General features: G+C 42.1%; 1 long non-coding RNA gene and 3 other non-coding genes across 4 annotated transcripts in view; all 4 read right to left on the reverse strand.

Annotated features, from left to right (window-relative positions):
* Positions 1-14,897, reverse strand: part of Snhg14 (small nucleolar RNA host gene 14) — a 1,177,441-nt gene that overhangs the window by 119,706 nt on the left and 1,042,838 nt on the right. Inside the window, exons 133-137 of the long non-coding RNA NR_146211.1 lie at positions 14,470-14,503; positions 13,033-13,150; positions 12,603-12,648; positions 1,260-1,382; positions 834-879 (exon numbers count right to left, since the gene is read on the reverse strand). This is a non-coding gene — a long non-coding RNA (small nucleolar RNA host gene 14). The remainder of the gene's footprint in view (positions 1-833; positions 880-1,259; positions 1,383-12,602; positions 12,649-13,032; positions 13,151-14,469; positions 14,504-14,897) is intronic.
* On the reverse strand, positions 1,119-1,197 carry Gm24866. The gene has a single exon (XR_003946942.1). It is a non-coding gene; the product is annotated as a small nucleolar RNA SNORD115 (small nucleolar RNA).
* On the reverse strand, positions 12,888-12,966 carry Gm22348. The gene has a single exon (XR_003947062.1). It is a non-coding gene; the product is annotated as a small nucleolar RNA SNORD115 (small nucleolar RNA).
* On the reverse strand, positions 14,755-14,833 carry Gm26466. Its single transcript, XR_003947076.1, has one exon. It is a non-coding gene; the product is annotated as a small nucleolar RNA SNORD115 (small nucleolar RNA).

Below are 14,897 nucleotides of genomic sequence, written 5' to 3' on the forward strand. Positions count from 1 at the left end.
CAGAATCCTGGACACAGGCCATAAAACCCATGTCTATACATGGATCCATTTGTGTCAAGGTGTTATGGGTTGCCCTGCTGTAAAACGTGAGGGTATCCACTGTTGCTGGACTCAAGTCAGGCCTTGGTGTTTTGAATCAAGGTGGAATTAGGTTCTTTAAACACCTGGCCTTACCCTGTATCAACCTAATGTGTAGAGCTTTTTTTCCTCAGTGATTCTGCATTGAGGTTCAGTAAGTGCTCTAAATGATACCATGAAGGAAATTTGGCATGTGGTGGGCACCACGGAAAAAATTAATATCTCACCCTATCCACATGGGTAAATTGTCTCTGGGGTGAGATCTTTGGAATATCTGCTAGAGGGATTGCCCTTTTTGAACACATCCTGGGGAAGACAGCCTTTTTGGATATCATAGAATCCTTCTTTTTCCCTAAGAAAGGCTCTTTCACTTGGGCCTCCCCTGTCAATGGAAAGGAAGAGTCCCATAAGGCCATGGAGGCCTGTGTTGTCCTCCTGTAGCTATTTGCCATGGAATTGTAAGCATCAAAGTATGAGATCCCAACATTCAAAAAATGTCATCCTCCTCTATCCATGAGAAGTAGGTCAAAATTATGAAAAAACAATTATCGGGAGTTGAACACATTCCTTAAAACTTTACAAACCATGGGATCTGCATGGGAGAACATAGCCTAAATCGAGCTCCTTTGGTACCGTTGCATACCATTTTGTTATCCCCAAATTCCAAAAGGACAGACTGGCTGAGAATTTCAAGCCAAAGCATCAAGGGGGATGTCACCTGGATGTGGAGGCTTTACCATGTTCTGACCACTTACCTGATTATCTGTGTTTCTCTGCCTTCCAAGGTGGCATGTGAGATGACTGTAAAACACCAGAAAAGACATTGTCATGAGCAAGGGATGATCTTTGCAGAAATTCCCAAGGATCCATTGTGGGACTATGTGCTTGTTGGCATGCAGTGTTTGCCAACCAATGTGCACCCTAGATGTCCACATTTCCTCTTATGGGAAACAGGGCAAGGGCATCTGAGGACTTCAGGGAAGTCACCCAAGAGCCCCCCAAGGAGTCAACGGACCTCTTGTGACCCTGTCGCCCTGGTTGGGCCTCAGCGTAATCCTATTGAGCATGAATTTTATGTCATCACCTTTCTTCATGACATTGGGTTGTCATCATTGACCCAGTCCTAGACAGAATTAGCCTACCCCTACTTGGATATCGCCTAACCTAATCCAACCACTTACCTTCCTTTCCAAAACTGGCTTAGAGTAGGAATGGTCACATGGAACTGGAGAGGGATTGCTGGGACGAAATGTCCTCCAGGGAAGCAAGGGCTCCCTTTCTTGATACTTGGAAGATTGTCTTCCCTAAGGAGGAAAGGGAAAGAAGTCAAGGCGCTTGTTGTCCCTTCTGTACATAAAGGTCAGAGGAGAGAGACATTTTTCTGGAGCTCTACTGGCACAACTTCATTGTGCAGAAACTGTCCTAGTGCTTGGTGGGCCGCAGACAGCCGGCCACCGTCCGGACCAGAGGACAGGTGTCTGCCTGGCTTTGGAGGCGGCCTCAGCCTCAGCAGCAGTGGTCGCCATCTGGGTTCCAGGTCTCCGCGGTACCTAGGAAATTAGTCTGAACAGGTTAGAGGGTGCGCCAGAGAACCGGACAGCTTCTGGGACGGGCAGAAGCACAAAGCCACTGAGGCAGCACCCTTGGCGGGCTGCAGACAGCCGTCCACTGTCCGGACCAGAGGACAGGTGTCTGCCTGGCTCGGGAGGCGGCCTCAGCCTCAGGAGCAGAGGTCGCCATCTTGGTTCCAGGACTCCCTGGAACTTAGGAATTTAGTCTGCACAGGTGAGAGTCTGCACCACAGAAGCTGACAGCTTCTAGGAACTGCCAAAGCAACACAGCTTCTGAGAGAGGCCCTGTTTTGGGCCTTCTTCTTCGACCAGGAGGAGGTCCAAAAACAAGATATCTGCGCACCTTCCCTGTAAGAGAGCTTGCCAGCAGAGAGTGCTCTGAGCACTGAAACTCAGAGGAGAGAATCTGTCTCCCAGGTCTGCTGAGAGCCGGTAACAGAATCACCAGAAGAACAATCTCTAAACAGAGTCAACTATAACTACTAACTCCAGAGATTACCAGATGGCGAAAGGTAAATGTAGGAATCCTACTAACAGGAACCAAGACCACTCACCATCATCAGAACCCAGCACTCCCACTTCGCCCAGTCCAGGGCACCCCAACACACCCGAAAACCTAGACCTAGATTTAAAAGCATATCTCATGATGATGGTAGAGGACATCAAGAAGGACTTTAATAAATCACTTAAAGAAATACAGGAGAACACTGCTAAAGAGTTACAAGTCCTTAAAGAAAAACAGGAAAACACAATCAAACAGGTAGAAGTCCTTACAGAAAAAGAGGAAAAAACATACAAACAGGTGATGGAAATGAACAAAACCATACTAGACCTAAAAAGGGAAGTAGACACAATAAAGAAAACTCAAAGTGAGGCAACACTGGAGATAGAAACCCTAGGAAAGAAATCTGGAAGCATAGATTTGAGCATCAGCAACAGAATACAAGGGATGGAAGAGAGAATCTCAGGTGCAGAAGATTCCATAGAGAACATCGGCACGACAATCAAAGAAAATAGAAAATGCAAAAAGATCCTAACTCAAAATATCCAGGAAATCCAGGACACAATGAGAAGACCAAACCTACGGATAATAGGAGTGGATGAGAATGAAGATTTTCAACTCAAAGGACCAGCAAACATCTTCAACAAAATTATTGAAGAAAACTTCCCAAATATAAAGAAAGAGATACCTATGAACATACAAGAAGCCTACAGAACTCCAAATAGACTGGACCAGAAAAGAAATTCCTCCCGACACATAATAATCAGAACAACAAATGCACTAAATAAAGATAGAATACTAAAAGCAGTAAGGGAAAAAGGTCAAGTAACATACAAAAGCAAGCCTATCAGAATTACACCAGATTTTTCACCAGAGACTATGAAAGCCAGAAGAGCCTGGACAGATGTTATACAGACACTAAGAGAACACAAATTCCAGCCCAGGCTACTATACCCAGCCAAACTCTCAATTACCATAGATGGAGAAACCAAAGTATTCCACGACAAAACCAAATTCACACATTATCTCTCCACGAATCCAGCCCTTCAAAGGTTAATAACAGAAAAAAACCAATACAAGAACGGGAACAATGCCCTAGAAAAAACAAGAAGGTAATCCCTCAACAAACCTAAAAGAAGACAGCCACAAGAACAGAATGCCAACTTTAACAACAAAAATAACAGGAAGCAACAATTACTTTTCCTTAATATCTCTTAACATCAATGGTCTCAACTCCCCAATAAAAAGACATAGACTAACAAACTGGCTACACAAACAAGACCCAACATTTTGCTGTTTACAGGAGACACATCTCAGAGAAAAAGATAGACACTACCTCAGAATAAAAGGCTGGAAAACAATTTTCCAAGCAAATGGTATGAAGAAACAAGCTGGAGTAGCCATCCTAATATCTGATAAGATTGACTTCCAACCCAAAGTTATCAAAAAAGACAAGGAGGGGCACTTCGTTCTCATCAAAGGTAAAACCCTCCAAGAGGAACTCTCAATTCTGAATATCTATGCTCCAAATACAAGGGCAGCCACATTCATTAAAGACACTTTAGTAAAGCTCAAAGCACACATTGAACCTCACACAATAATAGTGGGAGACTTCAACACACCACTTTCACCAATGGACAGATCATGGAAACAGAAACTAAACAGGGACACACTGAAACTAACAGAAGTGATGAAACAAATGGATCTGACAGATATCTACAGAACATTTTATCCTAAAACAAAAGGATATACCTTCTTCTCAGCACCTCATGGTACCTTCTCCAAAATTGACCACATAATAGGTCACAAAACAGGCCTCAACAGATTCAAAAATATTGAAATTGTCCCATGTATCCTATCAGATCACCATGCACTAAGGCTGATCTTCAATAACAAAAAAAAAAAATAACAGAAAGCCAACACTCACATGGAAACTGAACAACACTCTTCTCAATGATACCTTGGTCAAGGAAGGAATAAAGAAAGAAATTAAAGACTTTTTAGAGTTTAATGAAAATGAAGCCACAACATACACAAACCTATGGGACACAATGAAAGCATTTCTAAGAGGGAAACTCATAGCTCTGAGTGCCTTCAAGAAAAAACGGGAGAGAGCACATACTAGCAGCTTGACAACACATCTAAAAGCTCTAGAAAAAAAGGAAGCAAATTCACCCAAGAGGAGTAGACGGCAGGAAATAATCAAACTCAGGGGTGAAATCAACCAAGTGGAAACAAGAAGAACTATTCAAAGAATTAACCAAACGAGGAGTTGGTTCTTTGAGAAAATCAACAAGATAGATAAACCCTTAGCTACACTCACTAAAGGGCACAGGGACAAAATCCTAATTAACAAAATCAGAAATGAAAAGGGAGACATAACAACAGATCCTGAAGAAATCCAAAACACCATCAGATCCTTCTACAAAAGGCTATACTCAACAAAACTGGAAAACCTGGACGAAATGGACAAATTTCTGGACAGATACCAGGTACCAAAGTTGAATCAGGATCAAGTTGACCTTCTAAACAGTCCCATATCCCCTAAAGAAATAGAAGCAGTTATTAATAGTCTCCCAGCCAAAAAAAGCCCAGGACCAGACGGGTTTAGTGCAGAGTTCTATCAGACCTTCAAAGAAGATCTAACTCCAGTTCTGCACAAACTTTTTCACAAGATAGAAGTAGAAGGTATTCTACCCAACTCATTTTATGAAGCCACTATTACTCTGATACCTAAACCACAGAAAGATCCAACAAAGATAGAGAACTTCAGACCAATTTCTCTTATGAACATCGATGCAAAAATCCTTAAAAAAATTCTCGCTAACCGAATCCAAGAACACATTAAAGCAATCATCCATCCTGACCAAGTAGGTTTTATTCCAGGGATGCAGGGATGGTTTAATATACGAAAATCCATCAATGTAATCCATTATATAAACAAACTCAAAGACAAAAACCACATGATCATCTCGTTAGATGCAGAAAAAGCATTTGACAAGATCCAACACCCATTCATGATAAAAGTGTTGGAAAGATCAGGAATTCAAGGCCAATACCTAAACATGATAAAAGCAATCTACAGCAAACCAGTAGCCAACATCAAAGTAAATGGAGAGAAGCTGGAAGCAATCCCACTAAAATCAGGGACTAGACAAGGCTGCCCACTTTCTCCCTACCTTTTCAACATAGTACTTGAAGTATTAGCCAGAGCAATTCGACAACAAAAGGAGATCAAGGGGATACAAATTGGAAAAGAGGAAGTCAAAATATCACTTTTTGCAGATGATATGATAGTATATATAAGTGACCCTAAAAATTCCAACAGAGAACTCCTAAACCTGATAAACAGCTTCGGTGAAGTAGCTGGATATAAAATTAACTCAAACAAGTCAATGGCCTTTCTCTACACAAAGAATAAACAGGCTGAGAAAGAAATTAGGGAAACAACACCCTTCTCAATAGCCACAAATAATATAAAATATCTCGGCGTGACTCTAACCAAGGAAGTGAAAGATCTGTATGATAAAAACTTCAAGTCCCTGAAGAAAGAAATTAAAGAAGATCTCAGAAGATGGAAAGATCTCCCATGCTCATGGATTGGCAGGACCAACATTGTAAAAATGGCTATCTTGCCAAAAGCAATCTACAGATTCAATGCAATCCCCATTAAAATTCCAACTCAATTCTTCAACGAATTAGAAGGAGCAATTTGCAAATTCATCTGGAATAACAAAAAACCGAGGATAGCAAAAACTCTTCTCAAGGATAAAAGAACCTCTGGTGGAATCACCATGCCTGACCTAAAGCTTTACTACAGAGCAATTGTGATAAAAACTGCATGGTACTGGTATAGAGACAGACAAGTGGACCAATGGAATAGAATTGAAGACCCAGAAATGAACCCACACACCAATGGTCACTTGATCTTCGACAAGGGAGCCAAAACCATCCAGTGGAAGAAAGACAGCATTTTCAACAATTGGTGCTGGCACAACTGGTTGTTATCATGTAGAAGAATGCGAATCGATCCATACTTATCTCCTTGTACTAAGGTCAAATCTAAGTGGATCAAGGAACTTCACATAAAACCAGAGACACTGAAACTTATAGAGGAGAAAGTGGGGAAAAGCCTTGAAGATATGGGCACAGGGGAAAAATTCCTGAACAGAACAGCAATGGCTTGTGCTGTAAGATCGAGAATTGACAAATGGGACCTAATGAAACTCCAAAGTTTCTGCAAGGCAAAAGACACTGTCTATAAGACAAAAAGACCACCAACAGACTGGGAAAGGATCTTTACCTATCCTAAATCAGATAGGGGACTAATATCCAACATATATAAAGAACTCAAGAAGGTGGACCTCAGAAAATCAAATAACCCCCTTAAAAAATGGGGCTCAGAACTGAACAAAGAATTCTCACCTGAGGAATACCGAATGGCAGAGAAGCACCTGAAAAAATGTTCAACATCCTTAATCATCAGGGAAATGCAAATCAAAACAACCCTGAGATTCCACCTCACACCAGTGAGAATGGCTAAGATCAAAAATTCAGGTGACAGCAGATGCTGGCGAGGATGTGGAGAAAGAGGAACACTCCTCCATTGTTGGTGGGATTGCAGGCTTGTACAACCACTCTGGAAATCAGTCTGGCGGTTCCTCAGAAAATCGGACATAGTACTACCGGAGGATCCAGCAATACCTCTCCTGGGCATATATCCAGAAGAAGCCCCAACTGGTAAGAAGGACACATGCTCCACTATGTTCATAGCAGCCTTATTTATAATAGCCAGAAACTGGAAAGAACCCAGATGCCCCTCAACAGAGGAATGGATACAGAAAATGTGGTACATCTACACAATGGAGTACTACTCAGCTATTAAAAAGAATGAATTTATGAAATTCCTAGCCAAATGGATGGACCTGGAGAGCATCATCCTGAGTGAGGTAACACAATCACAAAGGAACTCACACAATATGTACTCACTGATAAGTGGATACTAGCCCAAAACCTAGGATACCCACGATATAAGATACAATTTCCTAAACACATGAAACTCAAGAAAAATGAAGACTGAAGTGTGGACACTATGCCCCTCCTTAGAAGTGGGAACAAAACACCCATGGAAGGAGTTACAGAAACAAAGTATGGAGCTGAGATGAAAGGATGGACCATGTAGAGACTGCCATATCCAGGGATCCACCCCATAATCAGCTTCCAAATGCTGACACCATTGCATACACTAGCAAGATTTTACTGAAAGGACCCAGATGTAGCTGTCTCTTGTGAGACTATGCCGGGGCCTAGCAAACACAGAAGTGGATGCTCACAGTCAGCTAATGGATGGATTACAGGGCTCTCAATGGAGGAGCTAGAGAAAGTACCCAAGGAGCTAAAGGGATCTTCAACCCTATAGGTGGAACAACATTATGAACTAACCAGTACCCCTGAGCTCTTGACTCTAGCTGCATATGTATCAAAAGATGGCCTAGTCGGCCATCACTGGAAAGAGAGGCCCATTGGACACGCAGACTTTGTGTGCCCCGGTACAGGGGAACGCCAGGGCCAAAGGGGGGGAGTGGGTGGGTAGGGGAGTGGGGGTGGGTGGGTAAGGGGGACTTTTAGTATAGCATTGGAAATGTAAATGAGCTAAATACCTAATAAAAAATGGAAAAAAAAAAAAAGCTCTAGAAAAAAAGGAAGCAAATTCACCCAAGAGGAGTAGACGGCAGGAAATAATCAAACTCAGGGGTGAAATCAACCAAGTGGAAACAAGAAGAACTATTCAAAGAATTAACCAAACGAGGAGTTGGTTCTTTGAGAAAATCAACAAGATAGATAAACCCTTAGCTAGACTCACTAGAGGGCACAGAGACAAAATCCTAATTAACAAAATCAGAACTGAAAAGGGAGACATAACAACAGATCCTGAAGAAATCCAAAACACCATCAGATCCTTCTACAAAAGGCTATACTCAACAAAACTGGAAAACCTGGACGAAATGGACAAATTTCTGGACAGATACCAGGTACCAAAGTTGAATCAGGATCAAGTTGACCTTCTAAACAGTCCCATATCCCCTAAAGAAATAGAAGCAGTTATAAATAGTCTCCCAGCCAAAAAAAGCCCAGGACCAGTCGGGTTTAGTGCAGAGTTCTATCAGACCTTCAAAGAAGATCTAATTCCAGTTCTGCACAAACTTTTTCACAAGATAGAAGTAGAAGGTACTCTACCCAACTCATTTTATGAAGCCACTATTACTCTGATACCTAAACCACAGAAAGATCCAACAAAGATAGAGAACTTCAGACCAACTTCTCTTATGAATATTGATGCAAAAATCCTCAATAAAATTCTCGCTAACCGAATCCAAGAACACATTAAAGCAATCATCCATCCTGACCAAGTAGGTTTTATTCCAGGGATGCAGGGATGGTTTAATATACGAAAATCCATCAATGTAATCCACTATATAAACAAACTCAAAAACAAAAACCACATGATCATCTCGTTAGATGCAGAAAAAGCATTTGACAAGATCCAACACCCATTCATTATAAAAGTTCTGGAAAGATCAGGAATTCAAGGCCCATACCTAAACATGATAAAAGCAATCTACAGCAAACCAGTAGCCAACATCAAAGTTAATGGAGAGAAGCTGGAAGCAAACCCACTAAAATCAGGGACTAGAAAAGGCTGCCCACTTTCTCCCTACCTTTTCAACATAGTACTTGAAGTATTAGCCAGAGCAATTCGACAACAAAAGGAGATCAAGGGGATACAAATTGGAAAGGAGGAAGTCAAAATATCACTTTTTGCAGATGATATGATAGTATATATAAGTGACCCTAAAAATTCCACCAGAGAACTCCTAAACCTGATAAACAGCTTCGGTGAAGTAGCTGGATATAAAATTAACTCAAACAAGTCAATGGCCTTTCTCTACACAAAGAATAAACAGGCTGAGAAAGAAATTAGGGAAACAACACCCTTCTCAATAGTCACAAATAATATAAAATATCTCGGTGTGACTCTAACTAAGGAAGTGAAAGATCTGTATGATAAAAACTTCAAGTCTCTGAAGAAAGAAATTAAAGAAGATCTCAGAAGATGGAAAGATCTCCCATGCTCATGGATTGGCAGGATCAACATTGTAAAAATGGCTATCTTGCCAAAAGCAATCTACAGATTCAATGCAATCCCCATCAAAATTCCAACTCAATTCTTCAACGAATTAGAAGGAGCAATTTGCAAATTCATCTGGAATAACAAAAAACCTAGGATAGCAAAAACTCTTCTCAAGGATAAAAGAACCTCTGGTGGAATCACCATGCCTGACCTAAAGCTTTACTACAGAGCAATTGTGGTAAAAACTGCATGGTACTGGTATAGAGACAGACAAGTAGACCAATGGAATAGAATTGAAGACCCAGAAATGAACCCACACACCTATGGTCACTTGATCTTCGACAAGGGAGCTAAAACCATCCAGTGGAAGAAAGACAGCATTTTCAACAATTGGTGCTGGCACAACTGGTTGTTATCATGTAGAAGAATGTGAATCGATCCACACTTATCTCCTTGTACTAAGGTCAAATCTAAATGGATCAAAGAACTTCACATAAAACCAGAGACACTGAAACTTATAGAGGAGAAAGTGGGGAAAAGCCTTGAAAATACGGGCACAGGGGAAAAAATTCCTGAACAGAACAGCAATGGCTTGTGCTGTAAGATCGAGAATTGACAAATGGGACCTAATGAAACTCCAAAGTTTCTGCAAGGCAAAAGACACTGTCTATAAGACAAAAAGACCACCAACAGACTGGGAAAGGATCTTTACCTATCCTAAATCAGATAGGGGACTAATATCCAACATATATAAAGAACTCAAGAAGGTGAACTTCAGAAAATCAAATAACCCCATTAAAAAATGGGGCTCAGAACTGAACAAAGAATTCTCACCTGAGGAATACCGAATGGCAGAGAAACACCTGAAAAAATGTTCAACATCCTTAATCATCAGGGAAATGCAAATCAAAACAACCCTGAGATTCCACCTCACACCAGTCAGAATGTCTAAGATCAAAAATTCAGGTGACAGCAGATGCTGGCGAGGATGTGGAGAAAGAGGAACACTCCTCCATTGTTGGTGGGATTGCAGGCTTGTACAACCACTCTGGAAATCCGTCTGGCGGTTCCTCAGAAAATTGGACATAGTACTACCGGAGGATCCAGCCATACCTCTCCTGGGCATATATCCAGAAGATGCCCCAACTGGTAAGAAGGACACATGCTCCACTATGTTCATAGCAGCCTTATTTATAATAGCCAGAATCTGGAAAGAACCCAGATGCCCCTCAACAGAGGAATGGATACAGAAAATGTGATACATCTACACAATGGAGTAGTACTCAGCTATTAAAAAGAATGAATTTATGAAATTCCTAGCCAAATGGATGGACCTGGAGGGCATCATCCTGAGTGAGGTAACACATTCACAAAGGAACTCACACAATATGTACTCACTGATAAGTGGATATTAGCCCAAAACCTAGGATACCCAAGATATAAGATACAATTTCCTAAACACATGAAACTCAAGAAAAATGAAGACTGAAGTGTGGACACTATGCCCCTCCATAGAAGTGGGAACAAAACACCCTTGGAAGGAGTTACAGAGACAAAGTTTGGAGCTGAGATGAAAGGATGGACCATGTAGAGACTGCCTTATCCAGGGATCCACCCGATAATCAGCATCCAAACGATGACACCATTGCATACACTAGCTAGATTTTATCGAAAGGACCCAGATGTAGCTGTCTCTTGTGAGACTATGCAGGGGCCTAGCAAACACAGAAGTGGATGCCCACAGTCAGCTAATGGATGGATCACAGGGCTCCCAATGGAGGAGCTAGAGAAAGTACCCAAGGAGCTAAAGGGATCTGCAACCCTATAGGTGGTTCAACATTATGAACTAACCAGTACCCCGGAGCTCTTGACTCTAGCTGCATATGTATCAAAAGATGGCCTAGTCGGCCATTACTGGAAAGAGAGGCCCATTGGACACACAAACTTTATATTCCACAGAACAGGGGAACGCCAGGGCTAAAAAGGGGGAGTGGGCAGGTAGGGGAGTGGGGGTGGGTGGTTATGGGGGACTTTTGGTATAGCATTGGAAATGTAAATGAGCTAAATACCTAATAAAATGGAAAGGAAAAAAAAATAAAAAAAAAAAAAAGAAACTGTCCTGGTGTTACCTCTTGTATTACTACCAGCCCAGCACACACAAGTCTTCCTGGCTACCATAGAGAAACATCAGTGGCCACACAAAGGAACCCTGGCATTCCAATAAAGATTTACTGCTTCCTCTCGAAGCAACAGCAACATGACATGTGACCTTAGCCTCACAATTTTGTAGGTATCAACACTCAAGTTGAGCTGCCCAAGTTCTATGGATAAGACAAAAAATAATTGAATAAAACAACTACAGTTAGGTATTTCGAGGTTGATTAAAGTAAATGTGTGTTTTTGCTCAAAGTGCAAATGTGGCATCAGACCTCTGTAAGGTCTATGTTGTATGACCCGACTCAACGTGAAAGGTGATTCCTGAAAATCTCCCGATAATCCTGGGCCCAGGCCATAGAACCCATGTCTATACATGGATCCATTTGTGTCAAGGTGTTATGGGTTGCCCTGCTGTAAAACGTGAGGGTAACCACTGTTGCTGGACTCAAGTCAGACCTTGGAGTTATGAATCAAAGTGGAATTAGGTTCTCTAAACACCTGGCCTTACCCTGTGTCAACCTAATGTGTAGAGCTTTTTTTCCTCAGTGATTCTGTGGTGAGGTTCAGTAAGTGCCCTAAATGATACCATGAAGGAAATTTGGAATGTGGTGGGCACCAGGTAAAAATGTATATCTCACCCTATCCACATGGGTAAATTGTCTCTGGGGAGAGATCGGTGGAATATCTGCTAGAGGGATTGCCCTTTGTGAACCCACCATGGGGAGGACAGCCTTTTTGGATATCATAGAATCCTTCTTTTTCCCTAAGAAAGGCTCTGTCACTTGGGCCTCCCCTGTCACGGGAAAGGAAGAGTCCCATAAAGCCCTGGGGGCCTGTGTTGTCCTCCTGTAGCTATTTGCCATGGAATTGTAAGCATCAAAGTATGAGATCCCAACATTCAAAAAATGTCATCCTCTCTCCATGAGAAGTAGGTCAAAATTATGAAAATACAATTATCGGGAGTTGAACATATTCCTAAAACTTTACAAACCAGGGGATCTGCATGGGAGAACATAGCCTAAATCGAGCTCCTTTGGTACTGTTGCATACCATTTTGTTATCCCCAAATTACAAAAGGACAGACTGGCTGTGAATTGAAAGCCAAAGCATGAAGGGGGAGGTCACCTGGATGTGGAGGCTTTACCATATTCTGACCACTTACCTGATTATCTGTGTTTCTCTGCCTTCCAAGGTGGCTTGTGACATAACTGCAAAACAACAGAAAAGACATTTTCATGAGCAAGGGACGATCCTTGCAGAAATGCCCAAGGTTCCAATGTGGGACTAGGTGCTTGTTGGCATGGAGTGTTTTCCAACCAATGTGCACCCTAGATGTCCACATTTCCTCTTATGGGAAACAGGGCAAGGGCATCTGAGGACTTCAGGGAATTCACCCAAGAGCCCCCCAAGGAGTCAATGGACCTCCTGTGACCCTCTCGCCCTGGTTGGGTCTCAGCGTAATCCTATTGAGCATGAATTTTATGTCATCACTCTTCTTCATGACATTGGGTTGTCATTATTGACCCAGTCCTAGACAAAATTCTGCTACCTCTACTTGGATATCACCTAACCTAATCCAACCAATTACCTACTTTCCAAAACTGGCTCAGAGTAGGAATGGTCACATGGAACTGGAGAGGGATTGCTGGAACGAAATGTCTTCTAGGGAAGGAAGGGCTCCCTTTCTTGATACTTGGAAGAATGTCTTCCCTAAGGAGGAAAGAGAAAGAAGTCAAGGCACTTGTTGTCCATTCTTAAATGAAGGTCAGAGGAGAGAGACATTTTTCTGGAGCTATACTGGCACAACTTCATTGTGCAGAAACTGTCCTGGGGTTACCTCTTGTATTACTACCAGCCCAGCACACACAAGTCTTCCTGGCTACCATAGAGAAACATCAGCGGACATAGGAAGGAACCCTGGCATTCCAGTAAAGATTTAATGCTTCCTCTCAAAGCAACAGCCACATCACATGTGACCTTAGCCTCACAATTTTGTAGGTATCAACACTCAAGTTGAGCTGCCAAAGTTCTATGGATAGGACAAAAAAATAATTGAATAAAAAAACTACAGATAGGTATTTCGAGGGTGATTAAAGTAACTGTGTGTTTTTGCTCAAAGTGCAAATGTGGCATCAGACCTCTGAAAGGTCTATTTGTATGACCCGACTCAACGTGAAAGGTGATTCCTGAAAATCTCCCGAAAATCCTGGGCCCAGTAAACAAAACCCATGTCTATACATGGAACCATTTGTGTAAAGGTGTTATGGGTTGCCCTGCTGTAAAACGTGAGGGTAACCACTGTTGCTGGACTCAAGTCAGACCTTGGAGTTATGAATCAAAGTGGAATTAGGTTCTCTAAACACCTGGCCTTACCCTGTGTCAACCTAATGTGTAGAGCTTTTTTTCCTCAGTGATTCTGTGGTGAGGTTCAGTAAGTGCCCTAAATGATACCATGAAGGAAATTTGGAATGTGGTGGGCACCAGGTAAAAATGAATATCTCACCCTATCCACATGGGTAAATTGTCTCTGGGGAGAGATCGTTGGAATATCTGCTAGAGGGATTGCCCTTTGTGAACCCACCATGGGGAGGACAGCCTTTTTGGATATCATAGAATCCTTCTTTTTCCCTAAGAAAGGCTCTGTCATTTGGGCCTCCCCTGTCAAGGGAAAGGAAGAGTCCCATAAGGCCTTGAGGCCTGTGTTGGCCTCCTGTAGCTATTTGCCATGGAATTGTAAGCATCAAAGTATGAGATCCCAACATTCAAAAAATGTCATCCTCCTCTCTCCATGAGAAGTAGGTAAAAATTATGAAAAAACAATTATCGGGAGTTGAATATATTCCTAAAACTTTACAAACCAGGGGATCTGCATGGGAGAACATAGCATAAATCGAGCTCCTTTGGTACTGTTGCATACCATTTTGTTATCCCCAAATTCCAAAAGGACAGACTGGCTGTGAATTGAAAGCCAAAGCATGAAGGGGGCGGTCACCTGGATGTGGAGGCTTTACCATATTCTGACCACTTACCTGATTATCTGTGTTTCTCTGCCTTCCAAGGTGGCTTGTGACATAAGTGCAAAACAAGAGAAAAGACATTTTCATGAGCAAGGGACGATCCTTGCAGAAACGCCCAAGGTTCCAATGTGGGAAAAGGTGCTTGTTGGCATGGAGTGTTTGCCAACCAATGTGCACCCTAGATGTCCACATTTCCTCTTATGGGAAACAGGGCAAGGGCATCTGAGGACTTCAGGGAAGTCACCCAAGAGCCCCTTAAGGAGTCAATGGACCTCCTGTGACCCTGTCGCCCTGGTTGTGTCTCAGTGTAATCCTATTGACCATGAATTTTATGTCATCACTCTTCTTCATGACATTGGGTTGTCATCATTGACCCAGTCCTAGACAGAATTCGGCTATCTTACTTGGATATCACCTAACCTAATCCAACCAATTACCTA

This window comes from Mus musculus, chromosome 7, assembly GCF_000001635.26.
Source record: "Mus musculus strain C57BL/6J chromosome 7, GRCm38.p6 C57BL/6J".
NCBI classification, from domain to species: Eukaryota; Metazoa; Chordata; class Mammalia; order Rodentia; family Muridae; genus Mus; species Mus musculus.